We start from the raw sequence: 14,903 nt of genomic DNA, 5'->3' as shown, positions 1-14,903 counted from the left end.
CACCGAACGCGTGATAAGAGACCTTAGGACCCAGGTGGACAGTAGTCTCTCCTTTGATAGTCCCATCACCACAGTAGTCAGGAAGTCATTCTACATGGCACACCTCATCATAAAAGGGTTCTAATCCAGGAAAAAGAGGTCATTGTTCCCCACTACTTGTCACTCATTAGATCCATTGTAGATTACAACGCCCCTTTTGGAAGGTACCTCACAAGACATCTGCAGCAGCTGGAATGGCTACAGAAGTACCTCACAAAGAGGATCACTGGCCTTAAACAAATGCCCAACACTGACTGCCTCAAAAAACTCCAGCTTTACTCCGTAGCATATCACCTACTCCGAGGTGATCTCTGCCTAACATATAAAGCTATGTCAAACCCAGAGCTGTTGGACATGCTACACCTAAAGAAATCCCAATCCTTCCGAGCTACATGCTCTAGGGACCTAAACCTTGTCACCACAATAAACAGGACATGTTGGAGGGATAGATTCCTGTCCCTGAGACTTCCTATACTCTGAAACAAGCTACCCATCTATGTCAAGCAAAGTTCTTCAGTAGCACTCTTTAAGAAAAATCTTGATGAGTGGATGGGAAATAGGAAATACACTCCGGGGATCATTTCTGTGTCTCTGCTTGACAGTGGCACAGGAAAATAACTTTCTTGGGTGGCGTAAGCTATGGAACCTTGCTGGCTAGGCTTACATAGGCCCTTGGGCCGATAGCCTAGTACCTATCTATGAACCTATGAACCTATAAAAGCACTGTAACAGTACATATAAATGTTATCTGGGTTGTGGCCTTCACATCATAACTTACCATCAGTAGGCATGGCTTGTTGCTAAATGATATGTAAATGTAGTTTAAGGTAATTCATATTTGTAATTACAGGTAGTGTCTGACTATTGGACTTACCTTAAAGATGCATGATGGGAATTCCTGCATTATAAGTAGTATACATGGTAATGGCAAAAATAAAAGTCTGTAACTTTCATCACATCTCTTTTATTTACAAAATCAGACAAAGTAATCAACATAGCTCTCTCCCCGCACTGCTGCTCCACGCTGTGCATTCAAATGTACAAGGCATGATTACGAGTCCACTCTTCATCACATGCAAAAAGAAAAAAAGCATGTATGAATAATGTAGGTACAAAATCACTTTGGTATACATTGCTTAGTTCATGTTCTCTAAATTTTAAATTGAACCTCCATACACAGTTTAGAATGTTTTACACACAATTGCTTACATATTGGAACAGAATTAGACATGGAATGGAGAACCTGAGGTCTGAACCTGCAACTAAACTACATCTTCATCTGCCTATGTAGCTAATCCATTACACCTGAGATTCTATGGTGGAAATGCAGTTAAAAGAACTGGAGGTATGAATGTGCAGGGATGGTGTCCTAATAGGGATTGTGGCATATACTTTACAAGAAGAGCAATCTGATGTGCATTTATGAAAATAAAATTGCAATCAGGAATGCATGTCAGCGCAGTGGTCACAACACAAAAACACCATAAACTGCCATACCTCAGACAGTGGAATGCTGTCATGAAACACAAAACTACTGTTAACAGACAACTAGAAATTGCAATGCATCATGTCCACATTAATGTCTTTTAGGTGGGTGGACATAAAATATACAGATTCATTTATTGTCAAAGTGCAAATTACATGACCAAATTATCCATGATATCAGGGGATGTCCCTGTTCTACAGTCCAGATGTATATCTGACCATCTCATTCCCTCCAAATATAAGTATGAGAAGGGTATTAAATTCAACAATAAAGAATGACACAGTTATAGCAAATGTTAGCATATTCCACATTCTTTTTGCATAAATATACCAGTATGTTCAAAGCTTTACACATGAAACTGTAGTAAAAGAATATGGAGATATTCATAAAAATCAAAAAAATAAACAAGGTAGTTGTAAGCAAGTTCAAAGTAACAGTTAATATCAATAAGCAGGTATGTATAGTAGCGTTTTGAAAACTTTTAGACAGACTTAATGATCAGAATAAAATGAGAGCACTCATCTACGTGGATTTGAACCCACACTTAGCCAAGATACATGTATGCTGGTCTGTTGCTTTACAGGCTGAGCTAACAGCCATTATACCTGCCATTACAACAAACTAGTATTTTATGTGTGTATCTGTATTTCTGAAGATAACGGATGAATACAGAAACATCCAATCTGACATATAAATGCTATAGGTCCATTTATACTCCAAAAAACTGCCGGATATCATCAAGTTTTACAACACAGAATATATATTTAGACAGTCAGACATGAAGTGTTATTTTGTTAAAAAAAACAGGACTTTAATAGTAATGTTAACTTCCTAAACCAGAATGGACTAACAAAGTTATTTATGAGTTAGCATTCACACATAGGTTGACTATGTGATACTGTCAAAATATTATGGGTAATGCAGAAATGCATAGTCATCAGAGGCTTAGGCACTACAGGCATTAGTGATACACAACCATACTGGATGTGTGAAATGATGTCCTTATATATTAGAAAGCAGCAACATCTAAAATTTTCATGATAAACATTATTAAACAAATAACCCCCTTGGGACTTCAACCCATAATTACAAAGAAAATGGTCATCCGGCCTTCCTAAGTAAACAGATGAGCTTATTATCAGAACAGCTACTTGATGGTTTTAAACAGCATGTATCTTATATATCTGGGACACAGGGGTCACAACAATATCTGTAAATTCCTTAGCAATGTTCTGGTATATGTAGGATCGTGATACTTACTGTAGGCATCCACCGGGTGTCACCGCACTCATTCACCCTCTAATGAAGCTCTTCTGTGTCCATCCAAAGGAAGACATCATAATAACGGCAAGCCTACACTCCAGTCTGGTAGACTCCCATACATTGTTGATGCTTCCTTGCAATCTGGTTCCATATATCGATCATCATGAAGTTCTGTCGTCTGGCTCTCATATGATGCTCCATCCAGCATAGAGGGTCAGCATCTGGGTGGTCTCCTCCTTGGTACAATTGAGCACCTGACCACATTAAATCCTCCTGGAAATAGCCATCTTGATGATAATGTGTATAAGTTGAACAAGTCACAGTTCGATGCATTGCTCACTAATGTCCCACTCAGTTTGCACATAGCAATGGTCTGATCTGCAAATGTATCAAAATCACTATTTAAAAGTGGTGCTTATGGCATGTTACCAGATCACTGGAAGATAATGGGCAAATGCTACATATGGTCATGTTTAAGAGTACCTATTTGGTATTTCAGTGGAGCACCTTCCCGTTATACTGAGCTATTGGTTAATGCATTGAATCTTGACAGCTTAGATAGACGTACTCAAATGGGATTACAAAATCTTGAATTTTAATGAACCCCATTTATTATGTATAGTGCAAATGGGACGTAAAAAAGATGTATGCACAAAGTTGGTCTTACTTTCAGTTATACATGACTCATAGGTAGCTGCAAAGGTAACTTTGCACCTACTAACATTGCTGTGTTAGGAAATGTTTCCCTCCTTATAGACCGATGTTATCATTACTCCTTATCAAAGTATGTGTATATGGTTAGCTTGATGCATTTATGGAAAACTGTGTGCATTATGAAAAGTGTTTGTGACTTACTGGATGGGTGTGGGATTGACCTGTATGCATACAGATGGGTACATCTGCATCACTACCATGCAGTATTTTTCCATATGCAGTTGTACAGAGAAATTTAAATAGCACAACTGAGCAATACATAAAGACGTATTCACAGATTTTCCATATGTATTGCTGGTGACTCGATACATTCTGTGGTATATATATATATATATATATATATATATATATATATATATATATATATATATATATATATATATATACATATGGAAAAATATGGATTGCAACATTATCTATATGTTGCAAAGTAGTACATATTTGTATTGCTGTTACGTATATTTATTCATTGCTGCTTCTTAAAACAGGTATTGGAACTATTGACTCAGTACAAAGGATCCATGTTTATGTCTGCTTATCATGTACTCTCTGTGGCTTGCTTACTGATACAGAAAGTTTCCAACTCTTTCCGTAAGTTGTTCAATTGCTAATTTTCAGATATTATCTGCTAATGCTGATGGCATTCACTGCTCAGTGCTGATTGTATTCATGTAAGTTCATCATGTATAATATTTTATGTTAATATGACTGCTTTTTTACACAGGTTGTCTGTTTAGGCTCAAATTGCATTATAGCTACAGCCATCGCACATTTCTGTTCTACACATATGTTATATGTAGTATGTTAATGTGAACTACAGCCCATATGTGTGGCTCATGTGGCACAATATTGTTGTGTTTGGACCTCAGTTACTATGATATTCACTGTAAGGGGTTCCAATCCCACAGACAGCCTTGGTTTTATATGGCACAGGGACTATTTCTAGATTTTGACATTACACAGAACTGTAGAGGGGTTAGACTGGCATAAACTGTCCACATAATCATCTCCATATGTGGGCCCCCACATCAATCTAACCATGTGCATATAACTGTCTTTCAGTTGGCAAACAGACCAAGAGGAGACAATTTCTTCCTACAGGAAGTCACAATTATAATAGATGCTATTCACTAACATGGACAAAGACTCCTTGAATAGGCAGGAAATACAGTATGGAGGAACAAAGCCTGGACCTACCTCACTAACATGATTAATGCTGTGGGAGGTCACAATTGATTCTAGGAGGCCTGTCGTTGATGGTGCTCTGACATAATCCTTTGTGCTGCCAACAGGGTATGCCAGTATGAGAGGCTGAGTGTTGACACAGCAGTTGTGGCCCACTACTGACACCTCTAAAGAGATCACACAGTTTCTTGCATCACTGCATATGGCAAGTGGGGAACACCACATACCCAGGGTGGGATAGAAGCAGATGTTCCAGACAAAACATGTATGTGTTGCTTTGTATAACATAGATGCATATAGAGTAATTCAGTACATATGTTCTATGCATATTCATATATTGTCATTTTTGTGTTGCAGCAGCAGAATTGCATCAGCATATGGGTACAGACAGGGTGATGATGACCCAAGTAAGTCTAATGACACATAGTCATACAACTTCTGTACATACATAACAGTGCAACCCACACATGTAATGCCTGCATTCATTTGTACAGGTCCATCCACTTCTGCACAACAGCAGGACATGACATGTGAGTGTGTCCATATACTGTTACTGTGACCATTACCTGTCATTGTCTCAGCCTCCTGTCATGTCAGTGTTGTTTACTTTAATATTGACATTTCATTCACATTGTAAAATGCAGGTACATCCTCTGGAGTCACAAGCCATGCAGATGCACCTACAGACTGATCAGGTATGGTTCCCCAACATGTTCATAGGCTGCAGCATGCATTTCCTCACTCTCCTCTGGCACCACCTTCCCATGAGGACATGACAGATGTGTGTTATGCTTGTATTCCTCACATATGTCATGCATGTTGCATATGTAACATAATTGTCAACTCCCTGTTATATAGGTTCCATGGGCCATACACAGACAAGACCGTCTGGTAAGTCTCACTGCAGTGAAATGTATGTGGCATATGTCATTAATGATATACAACATGTGATTTATCCATGTTTTCCTGGCATCTGTCATCTGTATCTTCTTTTAGCACTGCATTTATCTTCCATTAGCTCATTCACTGATACCTGATGTGGCATCTGATGTGTCTCAATTTTGTAGCATAGCCCCTGGCACACAGAACACAGACTTGGTGATACAGTTTGGCCCAGATGGTGACAGTCATGGGATGAGACTGTAACCTGAGATAAGGAGGAAACTGGTCCAGTCATTCTGAAAATGAGTGGGCATCATATGGTGGACAGCATGATGCCTGTGGACCACAGTCCCATGTTGAGTCTGCTTCTGATGTTGACACTTCCCTGCAACATGTTAATAGTGCCTGTTACAGTAGATGCAGGTATGTAGCTGGTGTACCTGGGAACATGCCAGAGGATGTCTGCCTACTCCTACAGGCAAATGAACATTCCCAGAAACATCATGCATCTGACATTCATGCACTTTCCCATGGCATCGATCATATTGCATATTGGCTGTGTGTGCTGCATGAAGGACAGAAGTGTAGATGTGATGAGGTCATGGTGGCATTGGCTGCCCAGAATGAAAACATGTTATCTGTTGCATGGCCCATTTGATTTCCTGGCTAAAGCAGTACTGCAGCAGTTCCATAGTATGAGCATGGTTCTGCATTCCCTGACTGTGCTTAACTGAATATCACATGGGACAGGCAGGTCCACTCTCATTAGAGCAAACCTTGCCCATCAGGCATCGATGTCTGTGCTGCAACATGCACACACTTCTGCTGTTGGCCATCCAATGTGGTCCTGGCAGTTATGACCAGACAGTCACCTCACAATCATGTTCCTTCCCAAAGTGTGTTTCCACATGCTAGCATCACCCCATCAATCTCCTCTTGGGAGTAACCTAGGACAAGTGTTTTCATATGTGATGGGGTCAGGCCAGACCACTGTGTGAGCTGTCAGCATAGGTGCTCTAGACTGTGTTGGGATGTGATGATGTGAGGTGTTGCCATCTATGCCAGGGAGATTAGGGCAGTGCATGTGTAACATATGCCAGCATAGTTAGCTGGAGTTTTGTAAATAATTTTATGTAATTTGACTATCACACTGACTTGTACAGATGCTTATCTTAAAAATGTATCAAGTGTTATTATAACCGATTAAATGTATATGTTTAAACAAAGAAATCTGGAAGGGAAGAGTAGAAGTTTTTGAAATTGTCCTATAGTTTTGAAATACTTCAACAGATCTTAGCAAAGCCCTGAATGTGCATTGTACCAGAGTCAGGTGATCAAATGTGATGTCATTCTATAACCAGCACTGAGAGGATGGAACTCTCACAGCAACGTATTTTGTTTGTTTTTTTTTTGTAACCTGATATAAAGCTCTATGACAGTTATTCAGTTGAGTTCAGATGAGTTCAGTTCAGTAAGTCTGAAGCTCATCACCTTGCCTTGTGGAAGTAAGCATTCCAGTATCTTATTTTGCCTTGCTGTATTAATTAATTTATCTATGGAACGGATATTTTTTAGACAGTCAGGAAATACAGTGAGATTAGTTAAGCAATGTTTTTTCTGCATCTACCTGAAGCTGTCAAACTGTTAATTTTATTTCTCCTGTGATTGAAACTCTGGTGTTTATTTACTTAGGTATTTAGTATTCTCATTTTTTCTACTTTTCCTTTTTATCATTAAATATTTGTATACCTTTCATTGTGGCTGGTCTTTTAGACAATACTTTTAGCATCTTGAGAGTACTTATGCTTATTTTAGTGATGCATTGGCCAATCCGAAAAGCCTGGCTGCTTTGGTTACATTCTACCATTTATGTTAGTATTGATTTTACTGAATATAATTGGATACACTTGTAAGAGCCTATGAGTGGCTGACTGGTGACAATGAAGTTAGCTTATAGTCTGGGCAGAAGGGGTAAAGTTAGTAAATCTGTACCAGCATTTCCCAGGAGTCTGTGTGTGTGTGTGTGTGTGTGTGTGTGTGTGTGTGTGTGTGTGTGTGTGTGTGTGTGTGTGTGTGTGTGTGCATGTGTGTGTGTGTGTGTGTGTGTGTGTGTGCGCGTGTGTGTGCGTGTGTGTGTGTGAAAATCAAATACCCAGGTCAGCTACTTGGAACTGGGACACAGTGCTTCAAAGTGAGTCTTGTTTGGGATCTGGATAGACAGATAGTCCAGTCCCAGGTTTGGAGCATGTTCCTTGTGTACTTTTGGGGGAAACTGTGCTTGATGCAGAGAGCTGCATCTTAAAATACTGTGTAAATCCATTCCTGTTTATAGTGACTATCACTCACCAATGTCAGTGGTGGGAATTGAGGCTCTTTGATTACTGGCCTGAGGTAAAGAGAGGCTGTCACATAGAGTAACAGTGACAGTTGATCCACTATGTACTGTAGTGTCGGTCTCACCCCTTGATGATGCCGATTGCTGTGTAGACCACTGACAATGTCATCTGTCTGTGGTTGTTGTGAAGTAAAACAATTAGTGAGAAGATCACTGAAAAACCAATCAGTAAAAACAAAATGAAAACTCCAGCAAAGCTAGAACTCCACTGAGTGACCGACCAAACTTCTTGTATCAGAGGCACACGGGATATATGCAAATGATCCTTATAAACATTAGGTGTTTCAGCTAATTGGCAATTCTGAATGTCCATGACTTGTTTCATCATTTTAATGGACAATTACGGGCCAATAAAGCCATACTCTACTAACTGTGGATATGCATATTTCGGCCTTGTTATGACCTCATCAGCACGCACAAGCAGAGTGTTTCATCAGCACAGCACAAGCTCACTCATTGTTTTAGTTTGTTGTTTGGGATATTTTTGCAGTGACCCTAATTGTAATGGACATCAGCTGGGTATAACTACCCTGTGTTTCTAATGCTTAGTCAAACCCTCTGCTTGTGCTAATGAGGTCATAACAAAGCCAAAATATGCATATCCACAGCAAGTGGGGTTTGGCTTTATTGGCCTGAAATTGTCCATTAAAATGTTGAAACAAGTCATGGGCATTCAGAATTGCCAATTAGCTGAAACACCTGATGTTCATAAGGATCATTTGCATATATCCCATGTGCCTCTGATACAAGAGGTTTGGGAGGTCACTCAGTGGAGGTTATAGCTTTGCTGGAGTTTTCATTTTGGTTGTTGTGAAGTCTGATGCTACTGGAGTCTGACATTTTTACTAACCATAGGTGACTTCATTTAGTACATTAAACTTTATCCATAGTTTACATTGATACATGTTGCTTGCAAAATTGACAACAGTCTTGAGTAGTTTTCCTGTTTGCATCTTTTGATAGTGAACAGATAGGAATGTGTTTCACAAAGCTATGTATCTTGTTGTCTGCCATATGCACATACACCACTATGAATCTGTATTCATACCTTTGTCACTTGTGGCAGGAGATGCTGATCTGTGTTGTGAAAGATATGTATATGTTCGTACCGTTATATGTGAGAATTATGCCTGATGCTTAGTGTATAAATCTTCTGGGTAATTGTCATTAAATGTAGTCTGTGCTGCTATGGTGGGGTAACACCTGAACATCAATATTTAGTGTATATACTTTTGTACATGCGGCTTGTCAAGACTCAGAGGAGTGTGGCAAATGCTGCATATTGCCTGGGCCTGGACTTGTGGTTGTACCCTTCATTGCTCCATGGCCCATGCCTGTTTCTTCTGCCCCCCCCCCGGGTCCTCCTAGTCCTCTTCTGATAGCTGCAGAATGTCATCTTCAGACATCTGGGGTTCTAGGTTCACCCACACCTGCAGCTGGAAAACCAACATGTGCTATTTTTAACATAGTGTGTAGCATGGCGCATGCTGTTATCATCTGTGCTGCCTTTTCAGGTGTGTATTGTAGTGCATCGCTGTATATATCTAGACATCTGAACCTAGCTTTCAGTAGACAAAAAACACACGCAGTGGTATTTCATGTTATTGCATGCACTCTATTTAGGCCTCCTCTGCAGGCTTTGATGGTTCTGTGTACCACAGCTAGCTTAGCCACAGCTCAAGTGGATAAGCAGTCACTTGTTGTTAGGAGTGAACACATATGTTGTCATCATGGATAATGTTGAGAGGTATGTCCTTAGCTTACTTCCTAGCAGTGTTCCTGTACCTATCCAGTAGTAGTTACTCAGGCATTTCACCTTGCTGGAATGCATCCCCCAGACCAATTTCTTTCCATATGGCAGTATTATGGAGACTTCCAAGGTGTGTTGCTATGATGTCTGTTAAGCTATCATCAGCTGTACACTCAACCAGCCAGTTCAGGGATGGCCACCCCTTTCTGTTCATGTATTTGTCTGCTTCTGGATGCACAGGATCTCACAGGGAATTTTGTAAGGTTATAGAACCAGTACATAGTAGTTCTCCACTCCATGGAGGTGGATGGACTGTATGTATTAATCTTTCATGTTGCATATTGCTGCCATGAATTTTGATAGGATACAATTGACAGCTGTCTGTGACACTCCTACAGCATCTTTAATGTGTCTTTGAAATGTCCCAGATGCCAGCACACCTAAGCTCAGGCATACTTTTTTTCAAGAGGGATGGGGTTGCCTCTCGATATCCACACCAACATGTGTGAGGCACACATGTTGCACACAGCCTGCACCAGCTGTCTGTCTAAGCAGTATATGTCAATGATTTCTACCTTGCTGTCTGTCTATTGGCTGCCTTCAAGGATGCACAGCCAGATCCTCCTCCATAGCTTGCAGTACCACAGACTGATGCAACTCATTCACTGTGGTTAGCATTTCAGCATTGTTACAGACTCTGTAGGACTATCTTCCTTTCCTTGTCCTTGCTCTATAGTATGGCATTTGCCAAGGATTTTAGAAACAGAGTTGGTGCTGCATTTTGTCACATTTAAGTTGCACGGGTGTGCATGATGTGTTTTGGAATTTGACAGTTATGTGCAAAATCCATAATTATCCTACAATACAGTTAAGTACTCGGACTGCTTGTGGCATACCTTCTGAAATCATGTCCACAGCTGGTACACTGATGTCTTCCTTTGGCATTCTGCACTGTCCACAACTATCTTTTGGAATCCAGACCAATATCTTATTTAGATATTGTCAGATTATTAAAGAGGCTACTGGAGTAATAGCATCCTGGATATTGTTAAGTTAGTGAGAGAGTAACAATTAAAAGAAATAAAATTAATTCTACGTTAAATCCAACAAATAAAAAAAAAATATATCATGGAACTTCTTCAGAATAAATTGCAAAAAGCAAGCAACCCCATTAAGAAAAAAAATACTTCAAAGGCAGATCACATGTCCACCTACAATCATTCACAGCATTCACCAATTAAGAAACAAATATACCCTAAAAGATATTCACCAACCATTGTATAAATTATAAAAAAACAATGGGCCGGATTCATGAAGGCTTGCACGGAGTCTAAGAGTAGAGTAAGACTCCATGCAGCCAACATGTCCACCGAGCGATCCAGGAACAGCCGGTAGGGGCGTGCAACAGAGCTCCTAAAACGAGTCTTACACAGACAGGGCTTGGATATGCAAATTACTTCTATTGCAAGTGAAAGTTATGCAAATGAGGTAAATGTGCGATCCAGGAAACCCGAACCTGTCCGAGTAAGAGTAGTGTTATTTGCAGAAATGTACTCCGTTGACAACTGAGTACGGTTCTGCAAATAGCAAAACGGAGCCATGACAGCTCCAAAAAAAGGATGCATCCAGTTGAGGAAGCATGCCAATGGCCAAAAATATGGCCATTGGCAATGTTCACCAATGCAAAATAAAAATAAAATATAGTTTTTTTATCCCGATCTCTGGTGTTTAAGCGTAGTGCAGCACCACGCAAACGCGCTGCACTCTAAAAACCAGAAAACCAATAATTAAAATCCACAAATGTGGATTTTATTGTAATTCTTAATTTACAACGCAAGGGAATGGCAGGCTGAAGACAACATGGCTACCAAGTAGAGGTTGCTAAGGGGGGAAGCTCAGTCTAAGAGATGTAACCAAGCATTAGCAGGCAATCCTATGCAAATGAGGGTTAGGATACTGAATCCCAAGTTTACATAGCAAATGAGCACAGTCAGTGGAGTGTAGGAGTAGGATAAGGGGAGTAACAGAGTAGAAAATAGGTGACATCACGTGGGGGGTATGTATGAAAGAAGTGAAGCTCATTGGAGCAGAGTGGCATATGTCTGCTGTCAGTTACACATCACTGGAAGAGGCGTGTCAACAGGTAGCCTAGCTAAAGGCAAGAAATTGAAGGTGTATGCCGTGGATAACACTAAAGTTTCTTGTTGAAGTGCCTGCAATGTGTATGCGCGTGGGTGCGCACCTGTACATCCGAGTAAGACTGTGTGCACGCGTGTACGCCTGTGTGCACGTTTAAGCATGCAGTAAGCATGTCTAAGGCTGTTTAAAGTTGTGTAAGCGCGTTTGTGCCGGTGTGCACACGTTTTAGCAAGAATAAGCAAGTTTTAGTCCGTGTAAGCATGTGTGCACGCATGTGAGCTGGTGTGTGCGTGTTTGCACTCATTTGCATGGTGCTGCCCCCCTGAGGGAAAAAGAAAGGAAAAAGGAAGCACAACAAATAGTAGGAAGTTAACCAGGGAGTACTAGCAGAGCTAGCAGGTGAAAACAATCAGAATCAGGCAATTACACAGGCAGTACACTAGCCCAGCCCAGCACTTAAAACTCTGCAAACAACATTCCACTATGTTTCTCTCAAGAGACACTGCAACACTGCAGTAAGCTAATAGAAGTGAAAACTGAAAAAGCTTTACTGAGACAAAGAAATGTTAGGGGCTGCCATTGCTGTTATAAGGCGACATATGCAACATGCTGAGGGTGGTGACAATGTGAATGCTGCTGGACAACCCACAGTGAGGAGACGGAGAAGAGTGTACAGACCCAGGGTAACCTATTAGGGGCTACATGAGCTGGAGATAGTGGAGCACTATAGAGTGGACAGAGACCTCTTGCAGCAAATTATTGAGCTGTGCAGGCCATGCCTCACACACAGAACCAATAGAGGGGAACCCATCCCAGTGGAAACCAAGGTATGTGTTGGCCTAAGAATATTAGCAACAGGTACCTTCCAGAGACCAACTGGTGATATGATGGGGATATCACAAGCATCATCATCCAGGGTACTGCACCACTTCCTGGATGCCATGTCAGCACATGTCAGTGATCATGTATATTTCCCTAATTCCCATGAGGTATTGGCCAGCAATATGCATCTCTTCCAGCAAATAGCGGAATACCCTGAGGTAGTGGGTGCAATAGACTGCACACACATACGCATCAAAGCACCAGCCGGTGAGCGGGGTAGGGTCTACTTCAACCACAAGGTCTTCCCCTCCATCAACTGCCAGGTCATGTGTGATGCCCAGGGCATAATACTAAATGTGTGTGCTGGCTGCCCTGCTACCATGATTCCCATATCTGACGTCTGACACAGCTGTACCAGACATTTGCCAATGGGGACATCCCTCATGGTCACTTAGTGGAGGATGCTGGCTATGCACTGGAGCCGTGGCTGATGACACCCATCAGAAATGCACACACACCTGAACAGGAACGCCATAATGAGGCACACGCACAAACACGAAATGTAATCGAGCGTGTGTTTGGCTTGCTCAAGTCACGGTTCCGGTGCCTGGACACATCTGGTGGAGCCTTGCAGTACTCACCAACTACATGTACCCAAATTGTCATGGTATGTGCTATGCTACATAATATGATCCTGCGAAAACAGCTGCAGCAGGAGCAGCATAGGCCTGAGCCAAACAGCCCGCCACCATTGCCAAGGCCATCACAGGCAGAGCATGACTCGGAGGAGGAACAACCTGAGCCTGCCCCAGTAGGCAGAAGGAGGCGTGCTCAGTATGCTTTGGCCTTGGTAAAGAGGCAACACATAGCACATACACTGGCTCATTAGGAACCCTGAAAATGATACCTCTCTCTGACTTGGACATATAGTAAAAGGGATGCCTAACTTGATACTACCTGTTTCCAAACATGTATAGGGCCTGCAGTATGTGCATCTGACATAGGCAGCCCTGCAGCACCACCTGAGGCATGATTGCCATGTGTTAAGCAATATAAAGCAGTGCTAAACAGCTTTCACCACCATTTAGTATATGTAAAGCAATTGCACACACTAACACTAGCACAACTGTGGTCAATGTTGAGCAATATTGGGCAACATTCCGCAATGTTGGTTAACATTGAGCAATGTTGGACAAGCTTGGTCTACGTTGGGCATAGCTGAACAAAAGCCAACATGCTCATATTTGCTCTACTAGCCCTTAAGCAGTCTGGTCTGCTCAGTATGAAAATATAAAGCAATGACAGGCCTCAAACCCAGGATACTGCACATTACAGTCATAGTACTGAACCACTAAACCATGACAGTATTTCGCTGGTCAGCCTGTATGAAGAAATGTTGCTAAGTCTATGCAAAGTATCTCATGGAAACCCTGCAGGCACAGCATAATCCCTGTCGAGTTATGACACAAAGGTGAGCCCTGCAGTAAGAATAGAACCTGAATTTCAACACACATATAGTATAAATGTTAATATCGGACATGTCCACACACATCAACAAATGTAGTGGACTTCAGACAGCAACATACTGAAAGGTCACACTGTGCATGCTCACACACTTGAATAAATGAGACAAATGTCAGGCAACAAAACACTGAAAGGACAGACTGGGCATGCTCACACACTTAGGTCATGTCTGAGTACAGCAGTGGGCCACACATATCCAGCAGTTGCATGTGTTAACCCAGGAACCTCTCACTATTCACTAGTCCACCTTGTGCACACAGTTATATGACAACAGACACATATATAATATATTGGAACCCTGTCATAATAAAATATGATCTGCAGATACTTAGGTTGTTCGTAGAAAGTGGGAAAGCAAAGAAGATAAAAATCCTGCAATCAGTATCATCAGTAAACAATGTGCATCCCGAACATTACCATAGGTGCATAGGTTGATACTAGGCTATCTGCCCTAAGGCATTTATAAGCCTAGCCAGAGTGTGTTTGGCTTTTGCATCCCTTTTAGATTAGTAGACTGTGCCTGTGAATAGTAGGTCACACAATATAGGTCTTTTACATTTAGTTTATTGTGCCTCTGTCTAGCAGCGACCAAGAAGAGATCCCAGGGGTAAACATACGATCACCCATCCACTCATCAAGATGTCTTCTGTAGGGGGTCAGTGGGGGGCTCTGCTTATGCGGGACTGGGATCCCATTCCAGAGTG

The sequence above is a fragment of the Protopterus annectens genome, chromosome 4.part1 (assembly GCF_019279795.1).
Source record: "Protopterus annectens isolate FY-2018-M chromosome 4.part1, PAN1.0, whole genome shotgun sequence".
NCBI lineage: Eukaryota > Metazoa > Chordata > Ceratodontiformes > Protopteridae > Protopterus > Protopterus annectens.
This window is presented reverse-complemented; position numbering follows the sequence as displayed.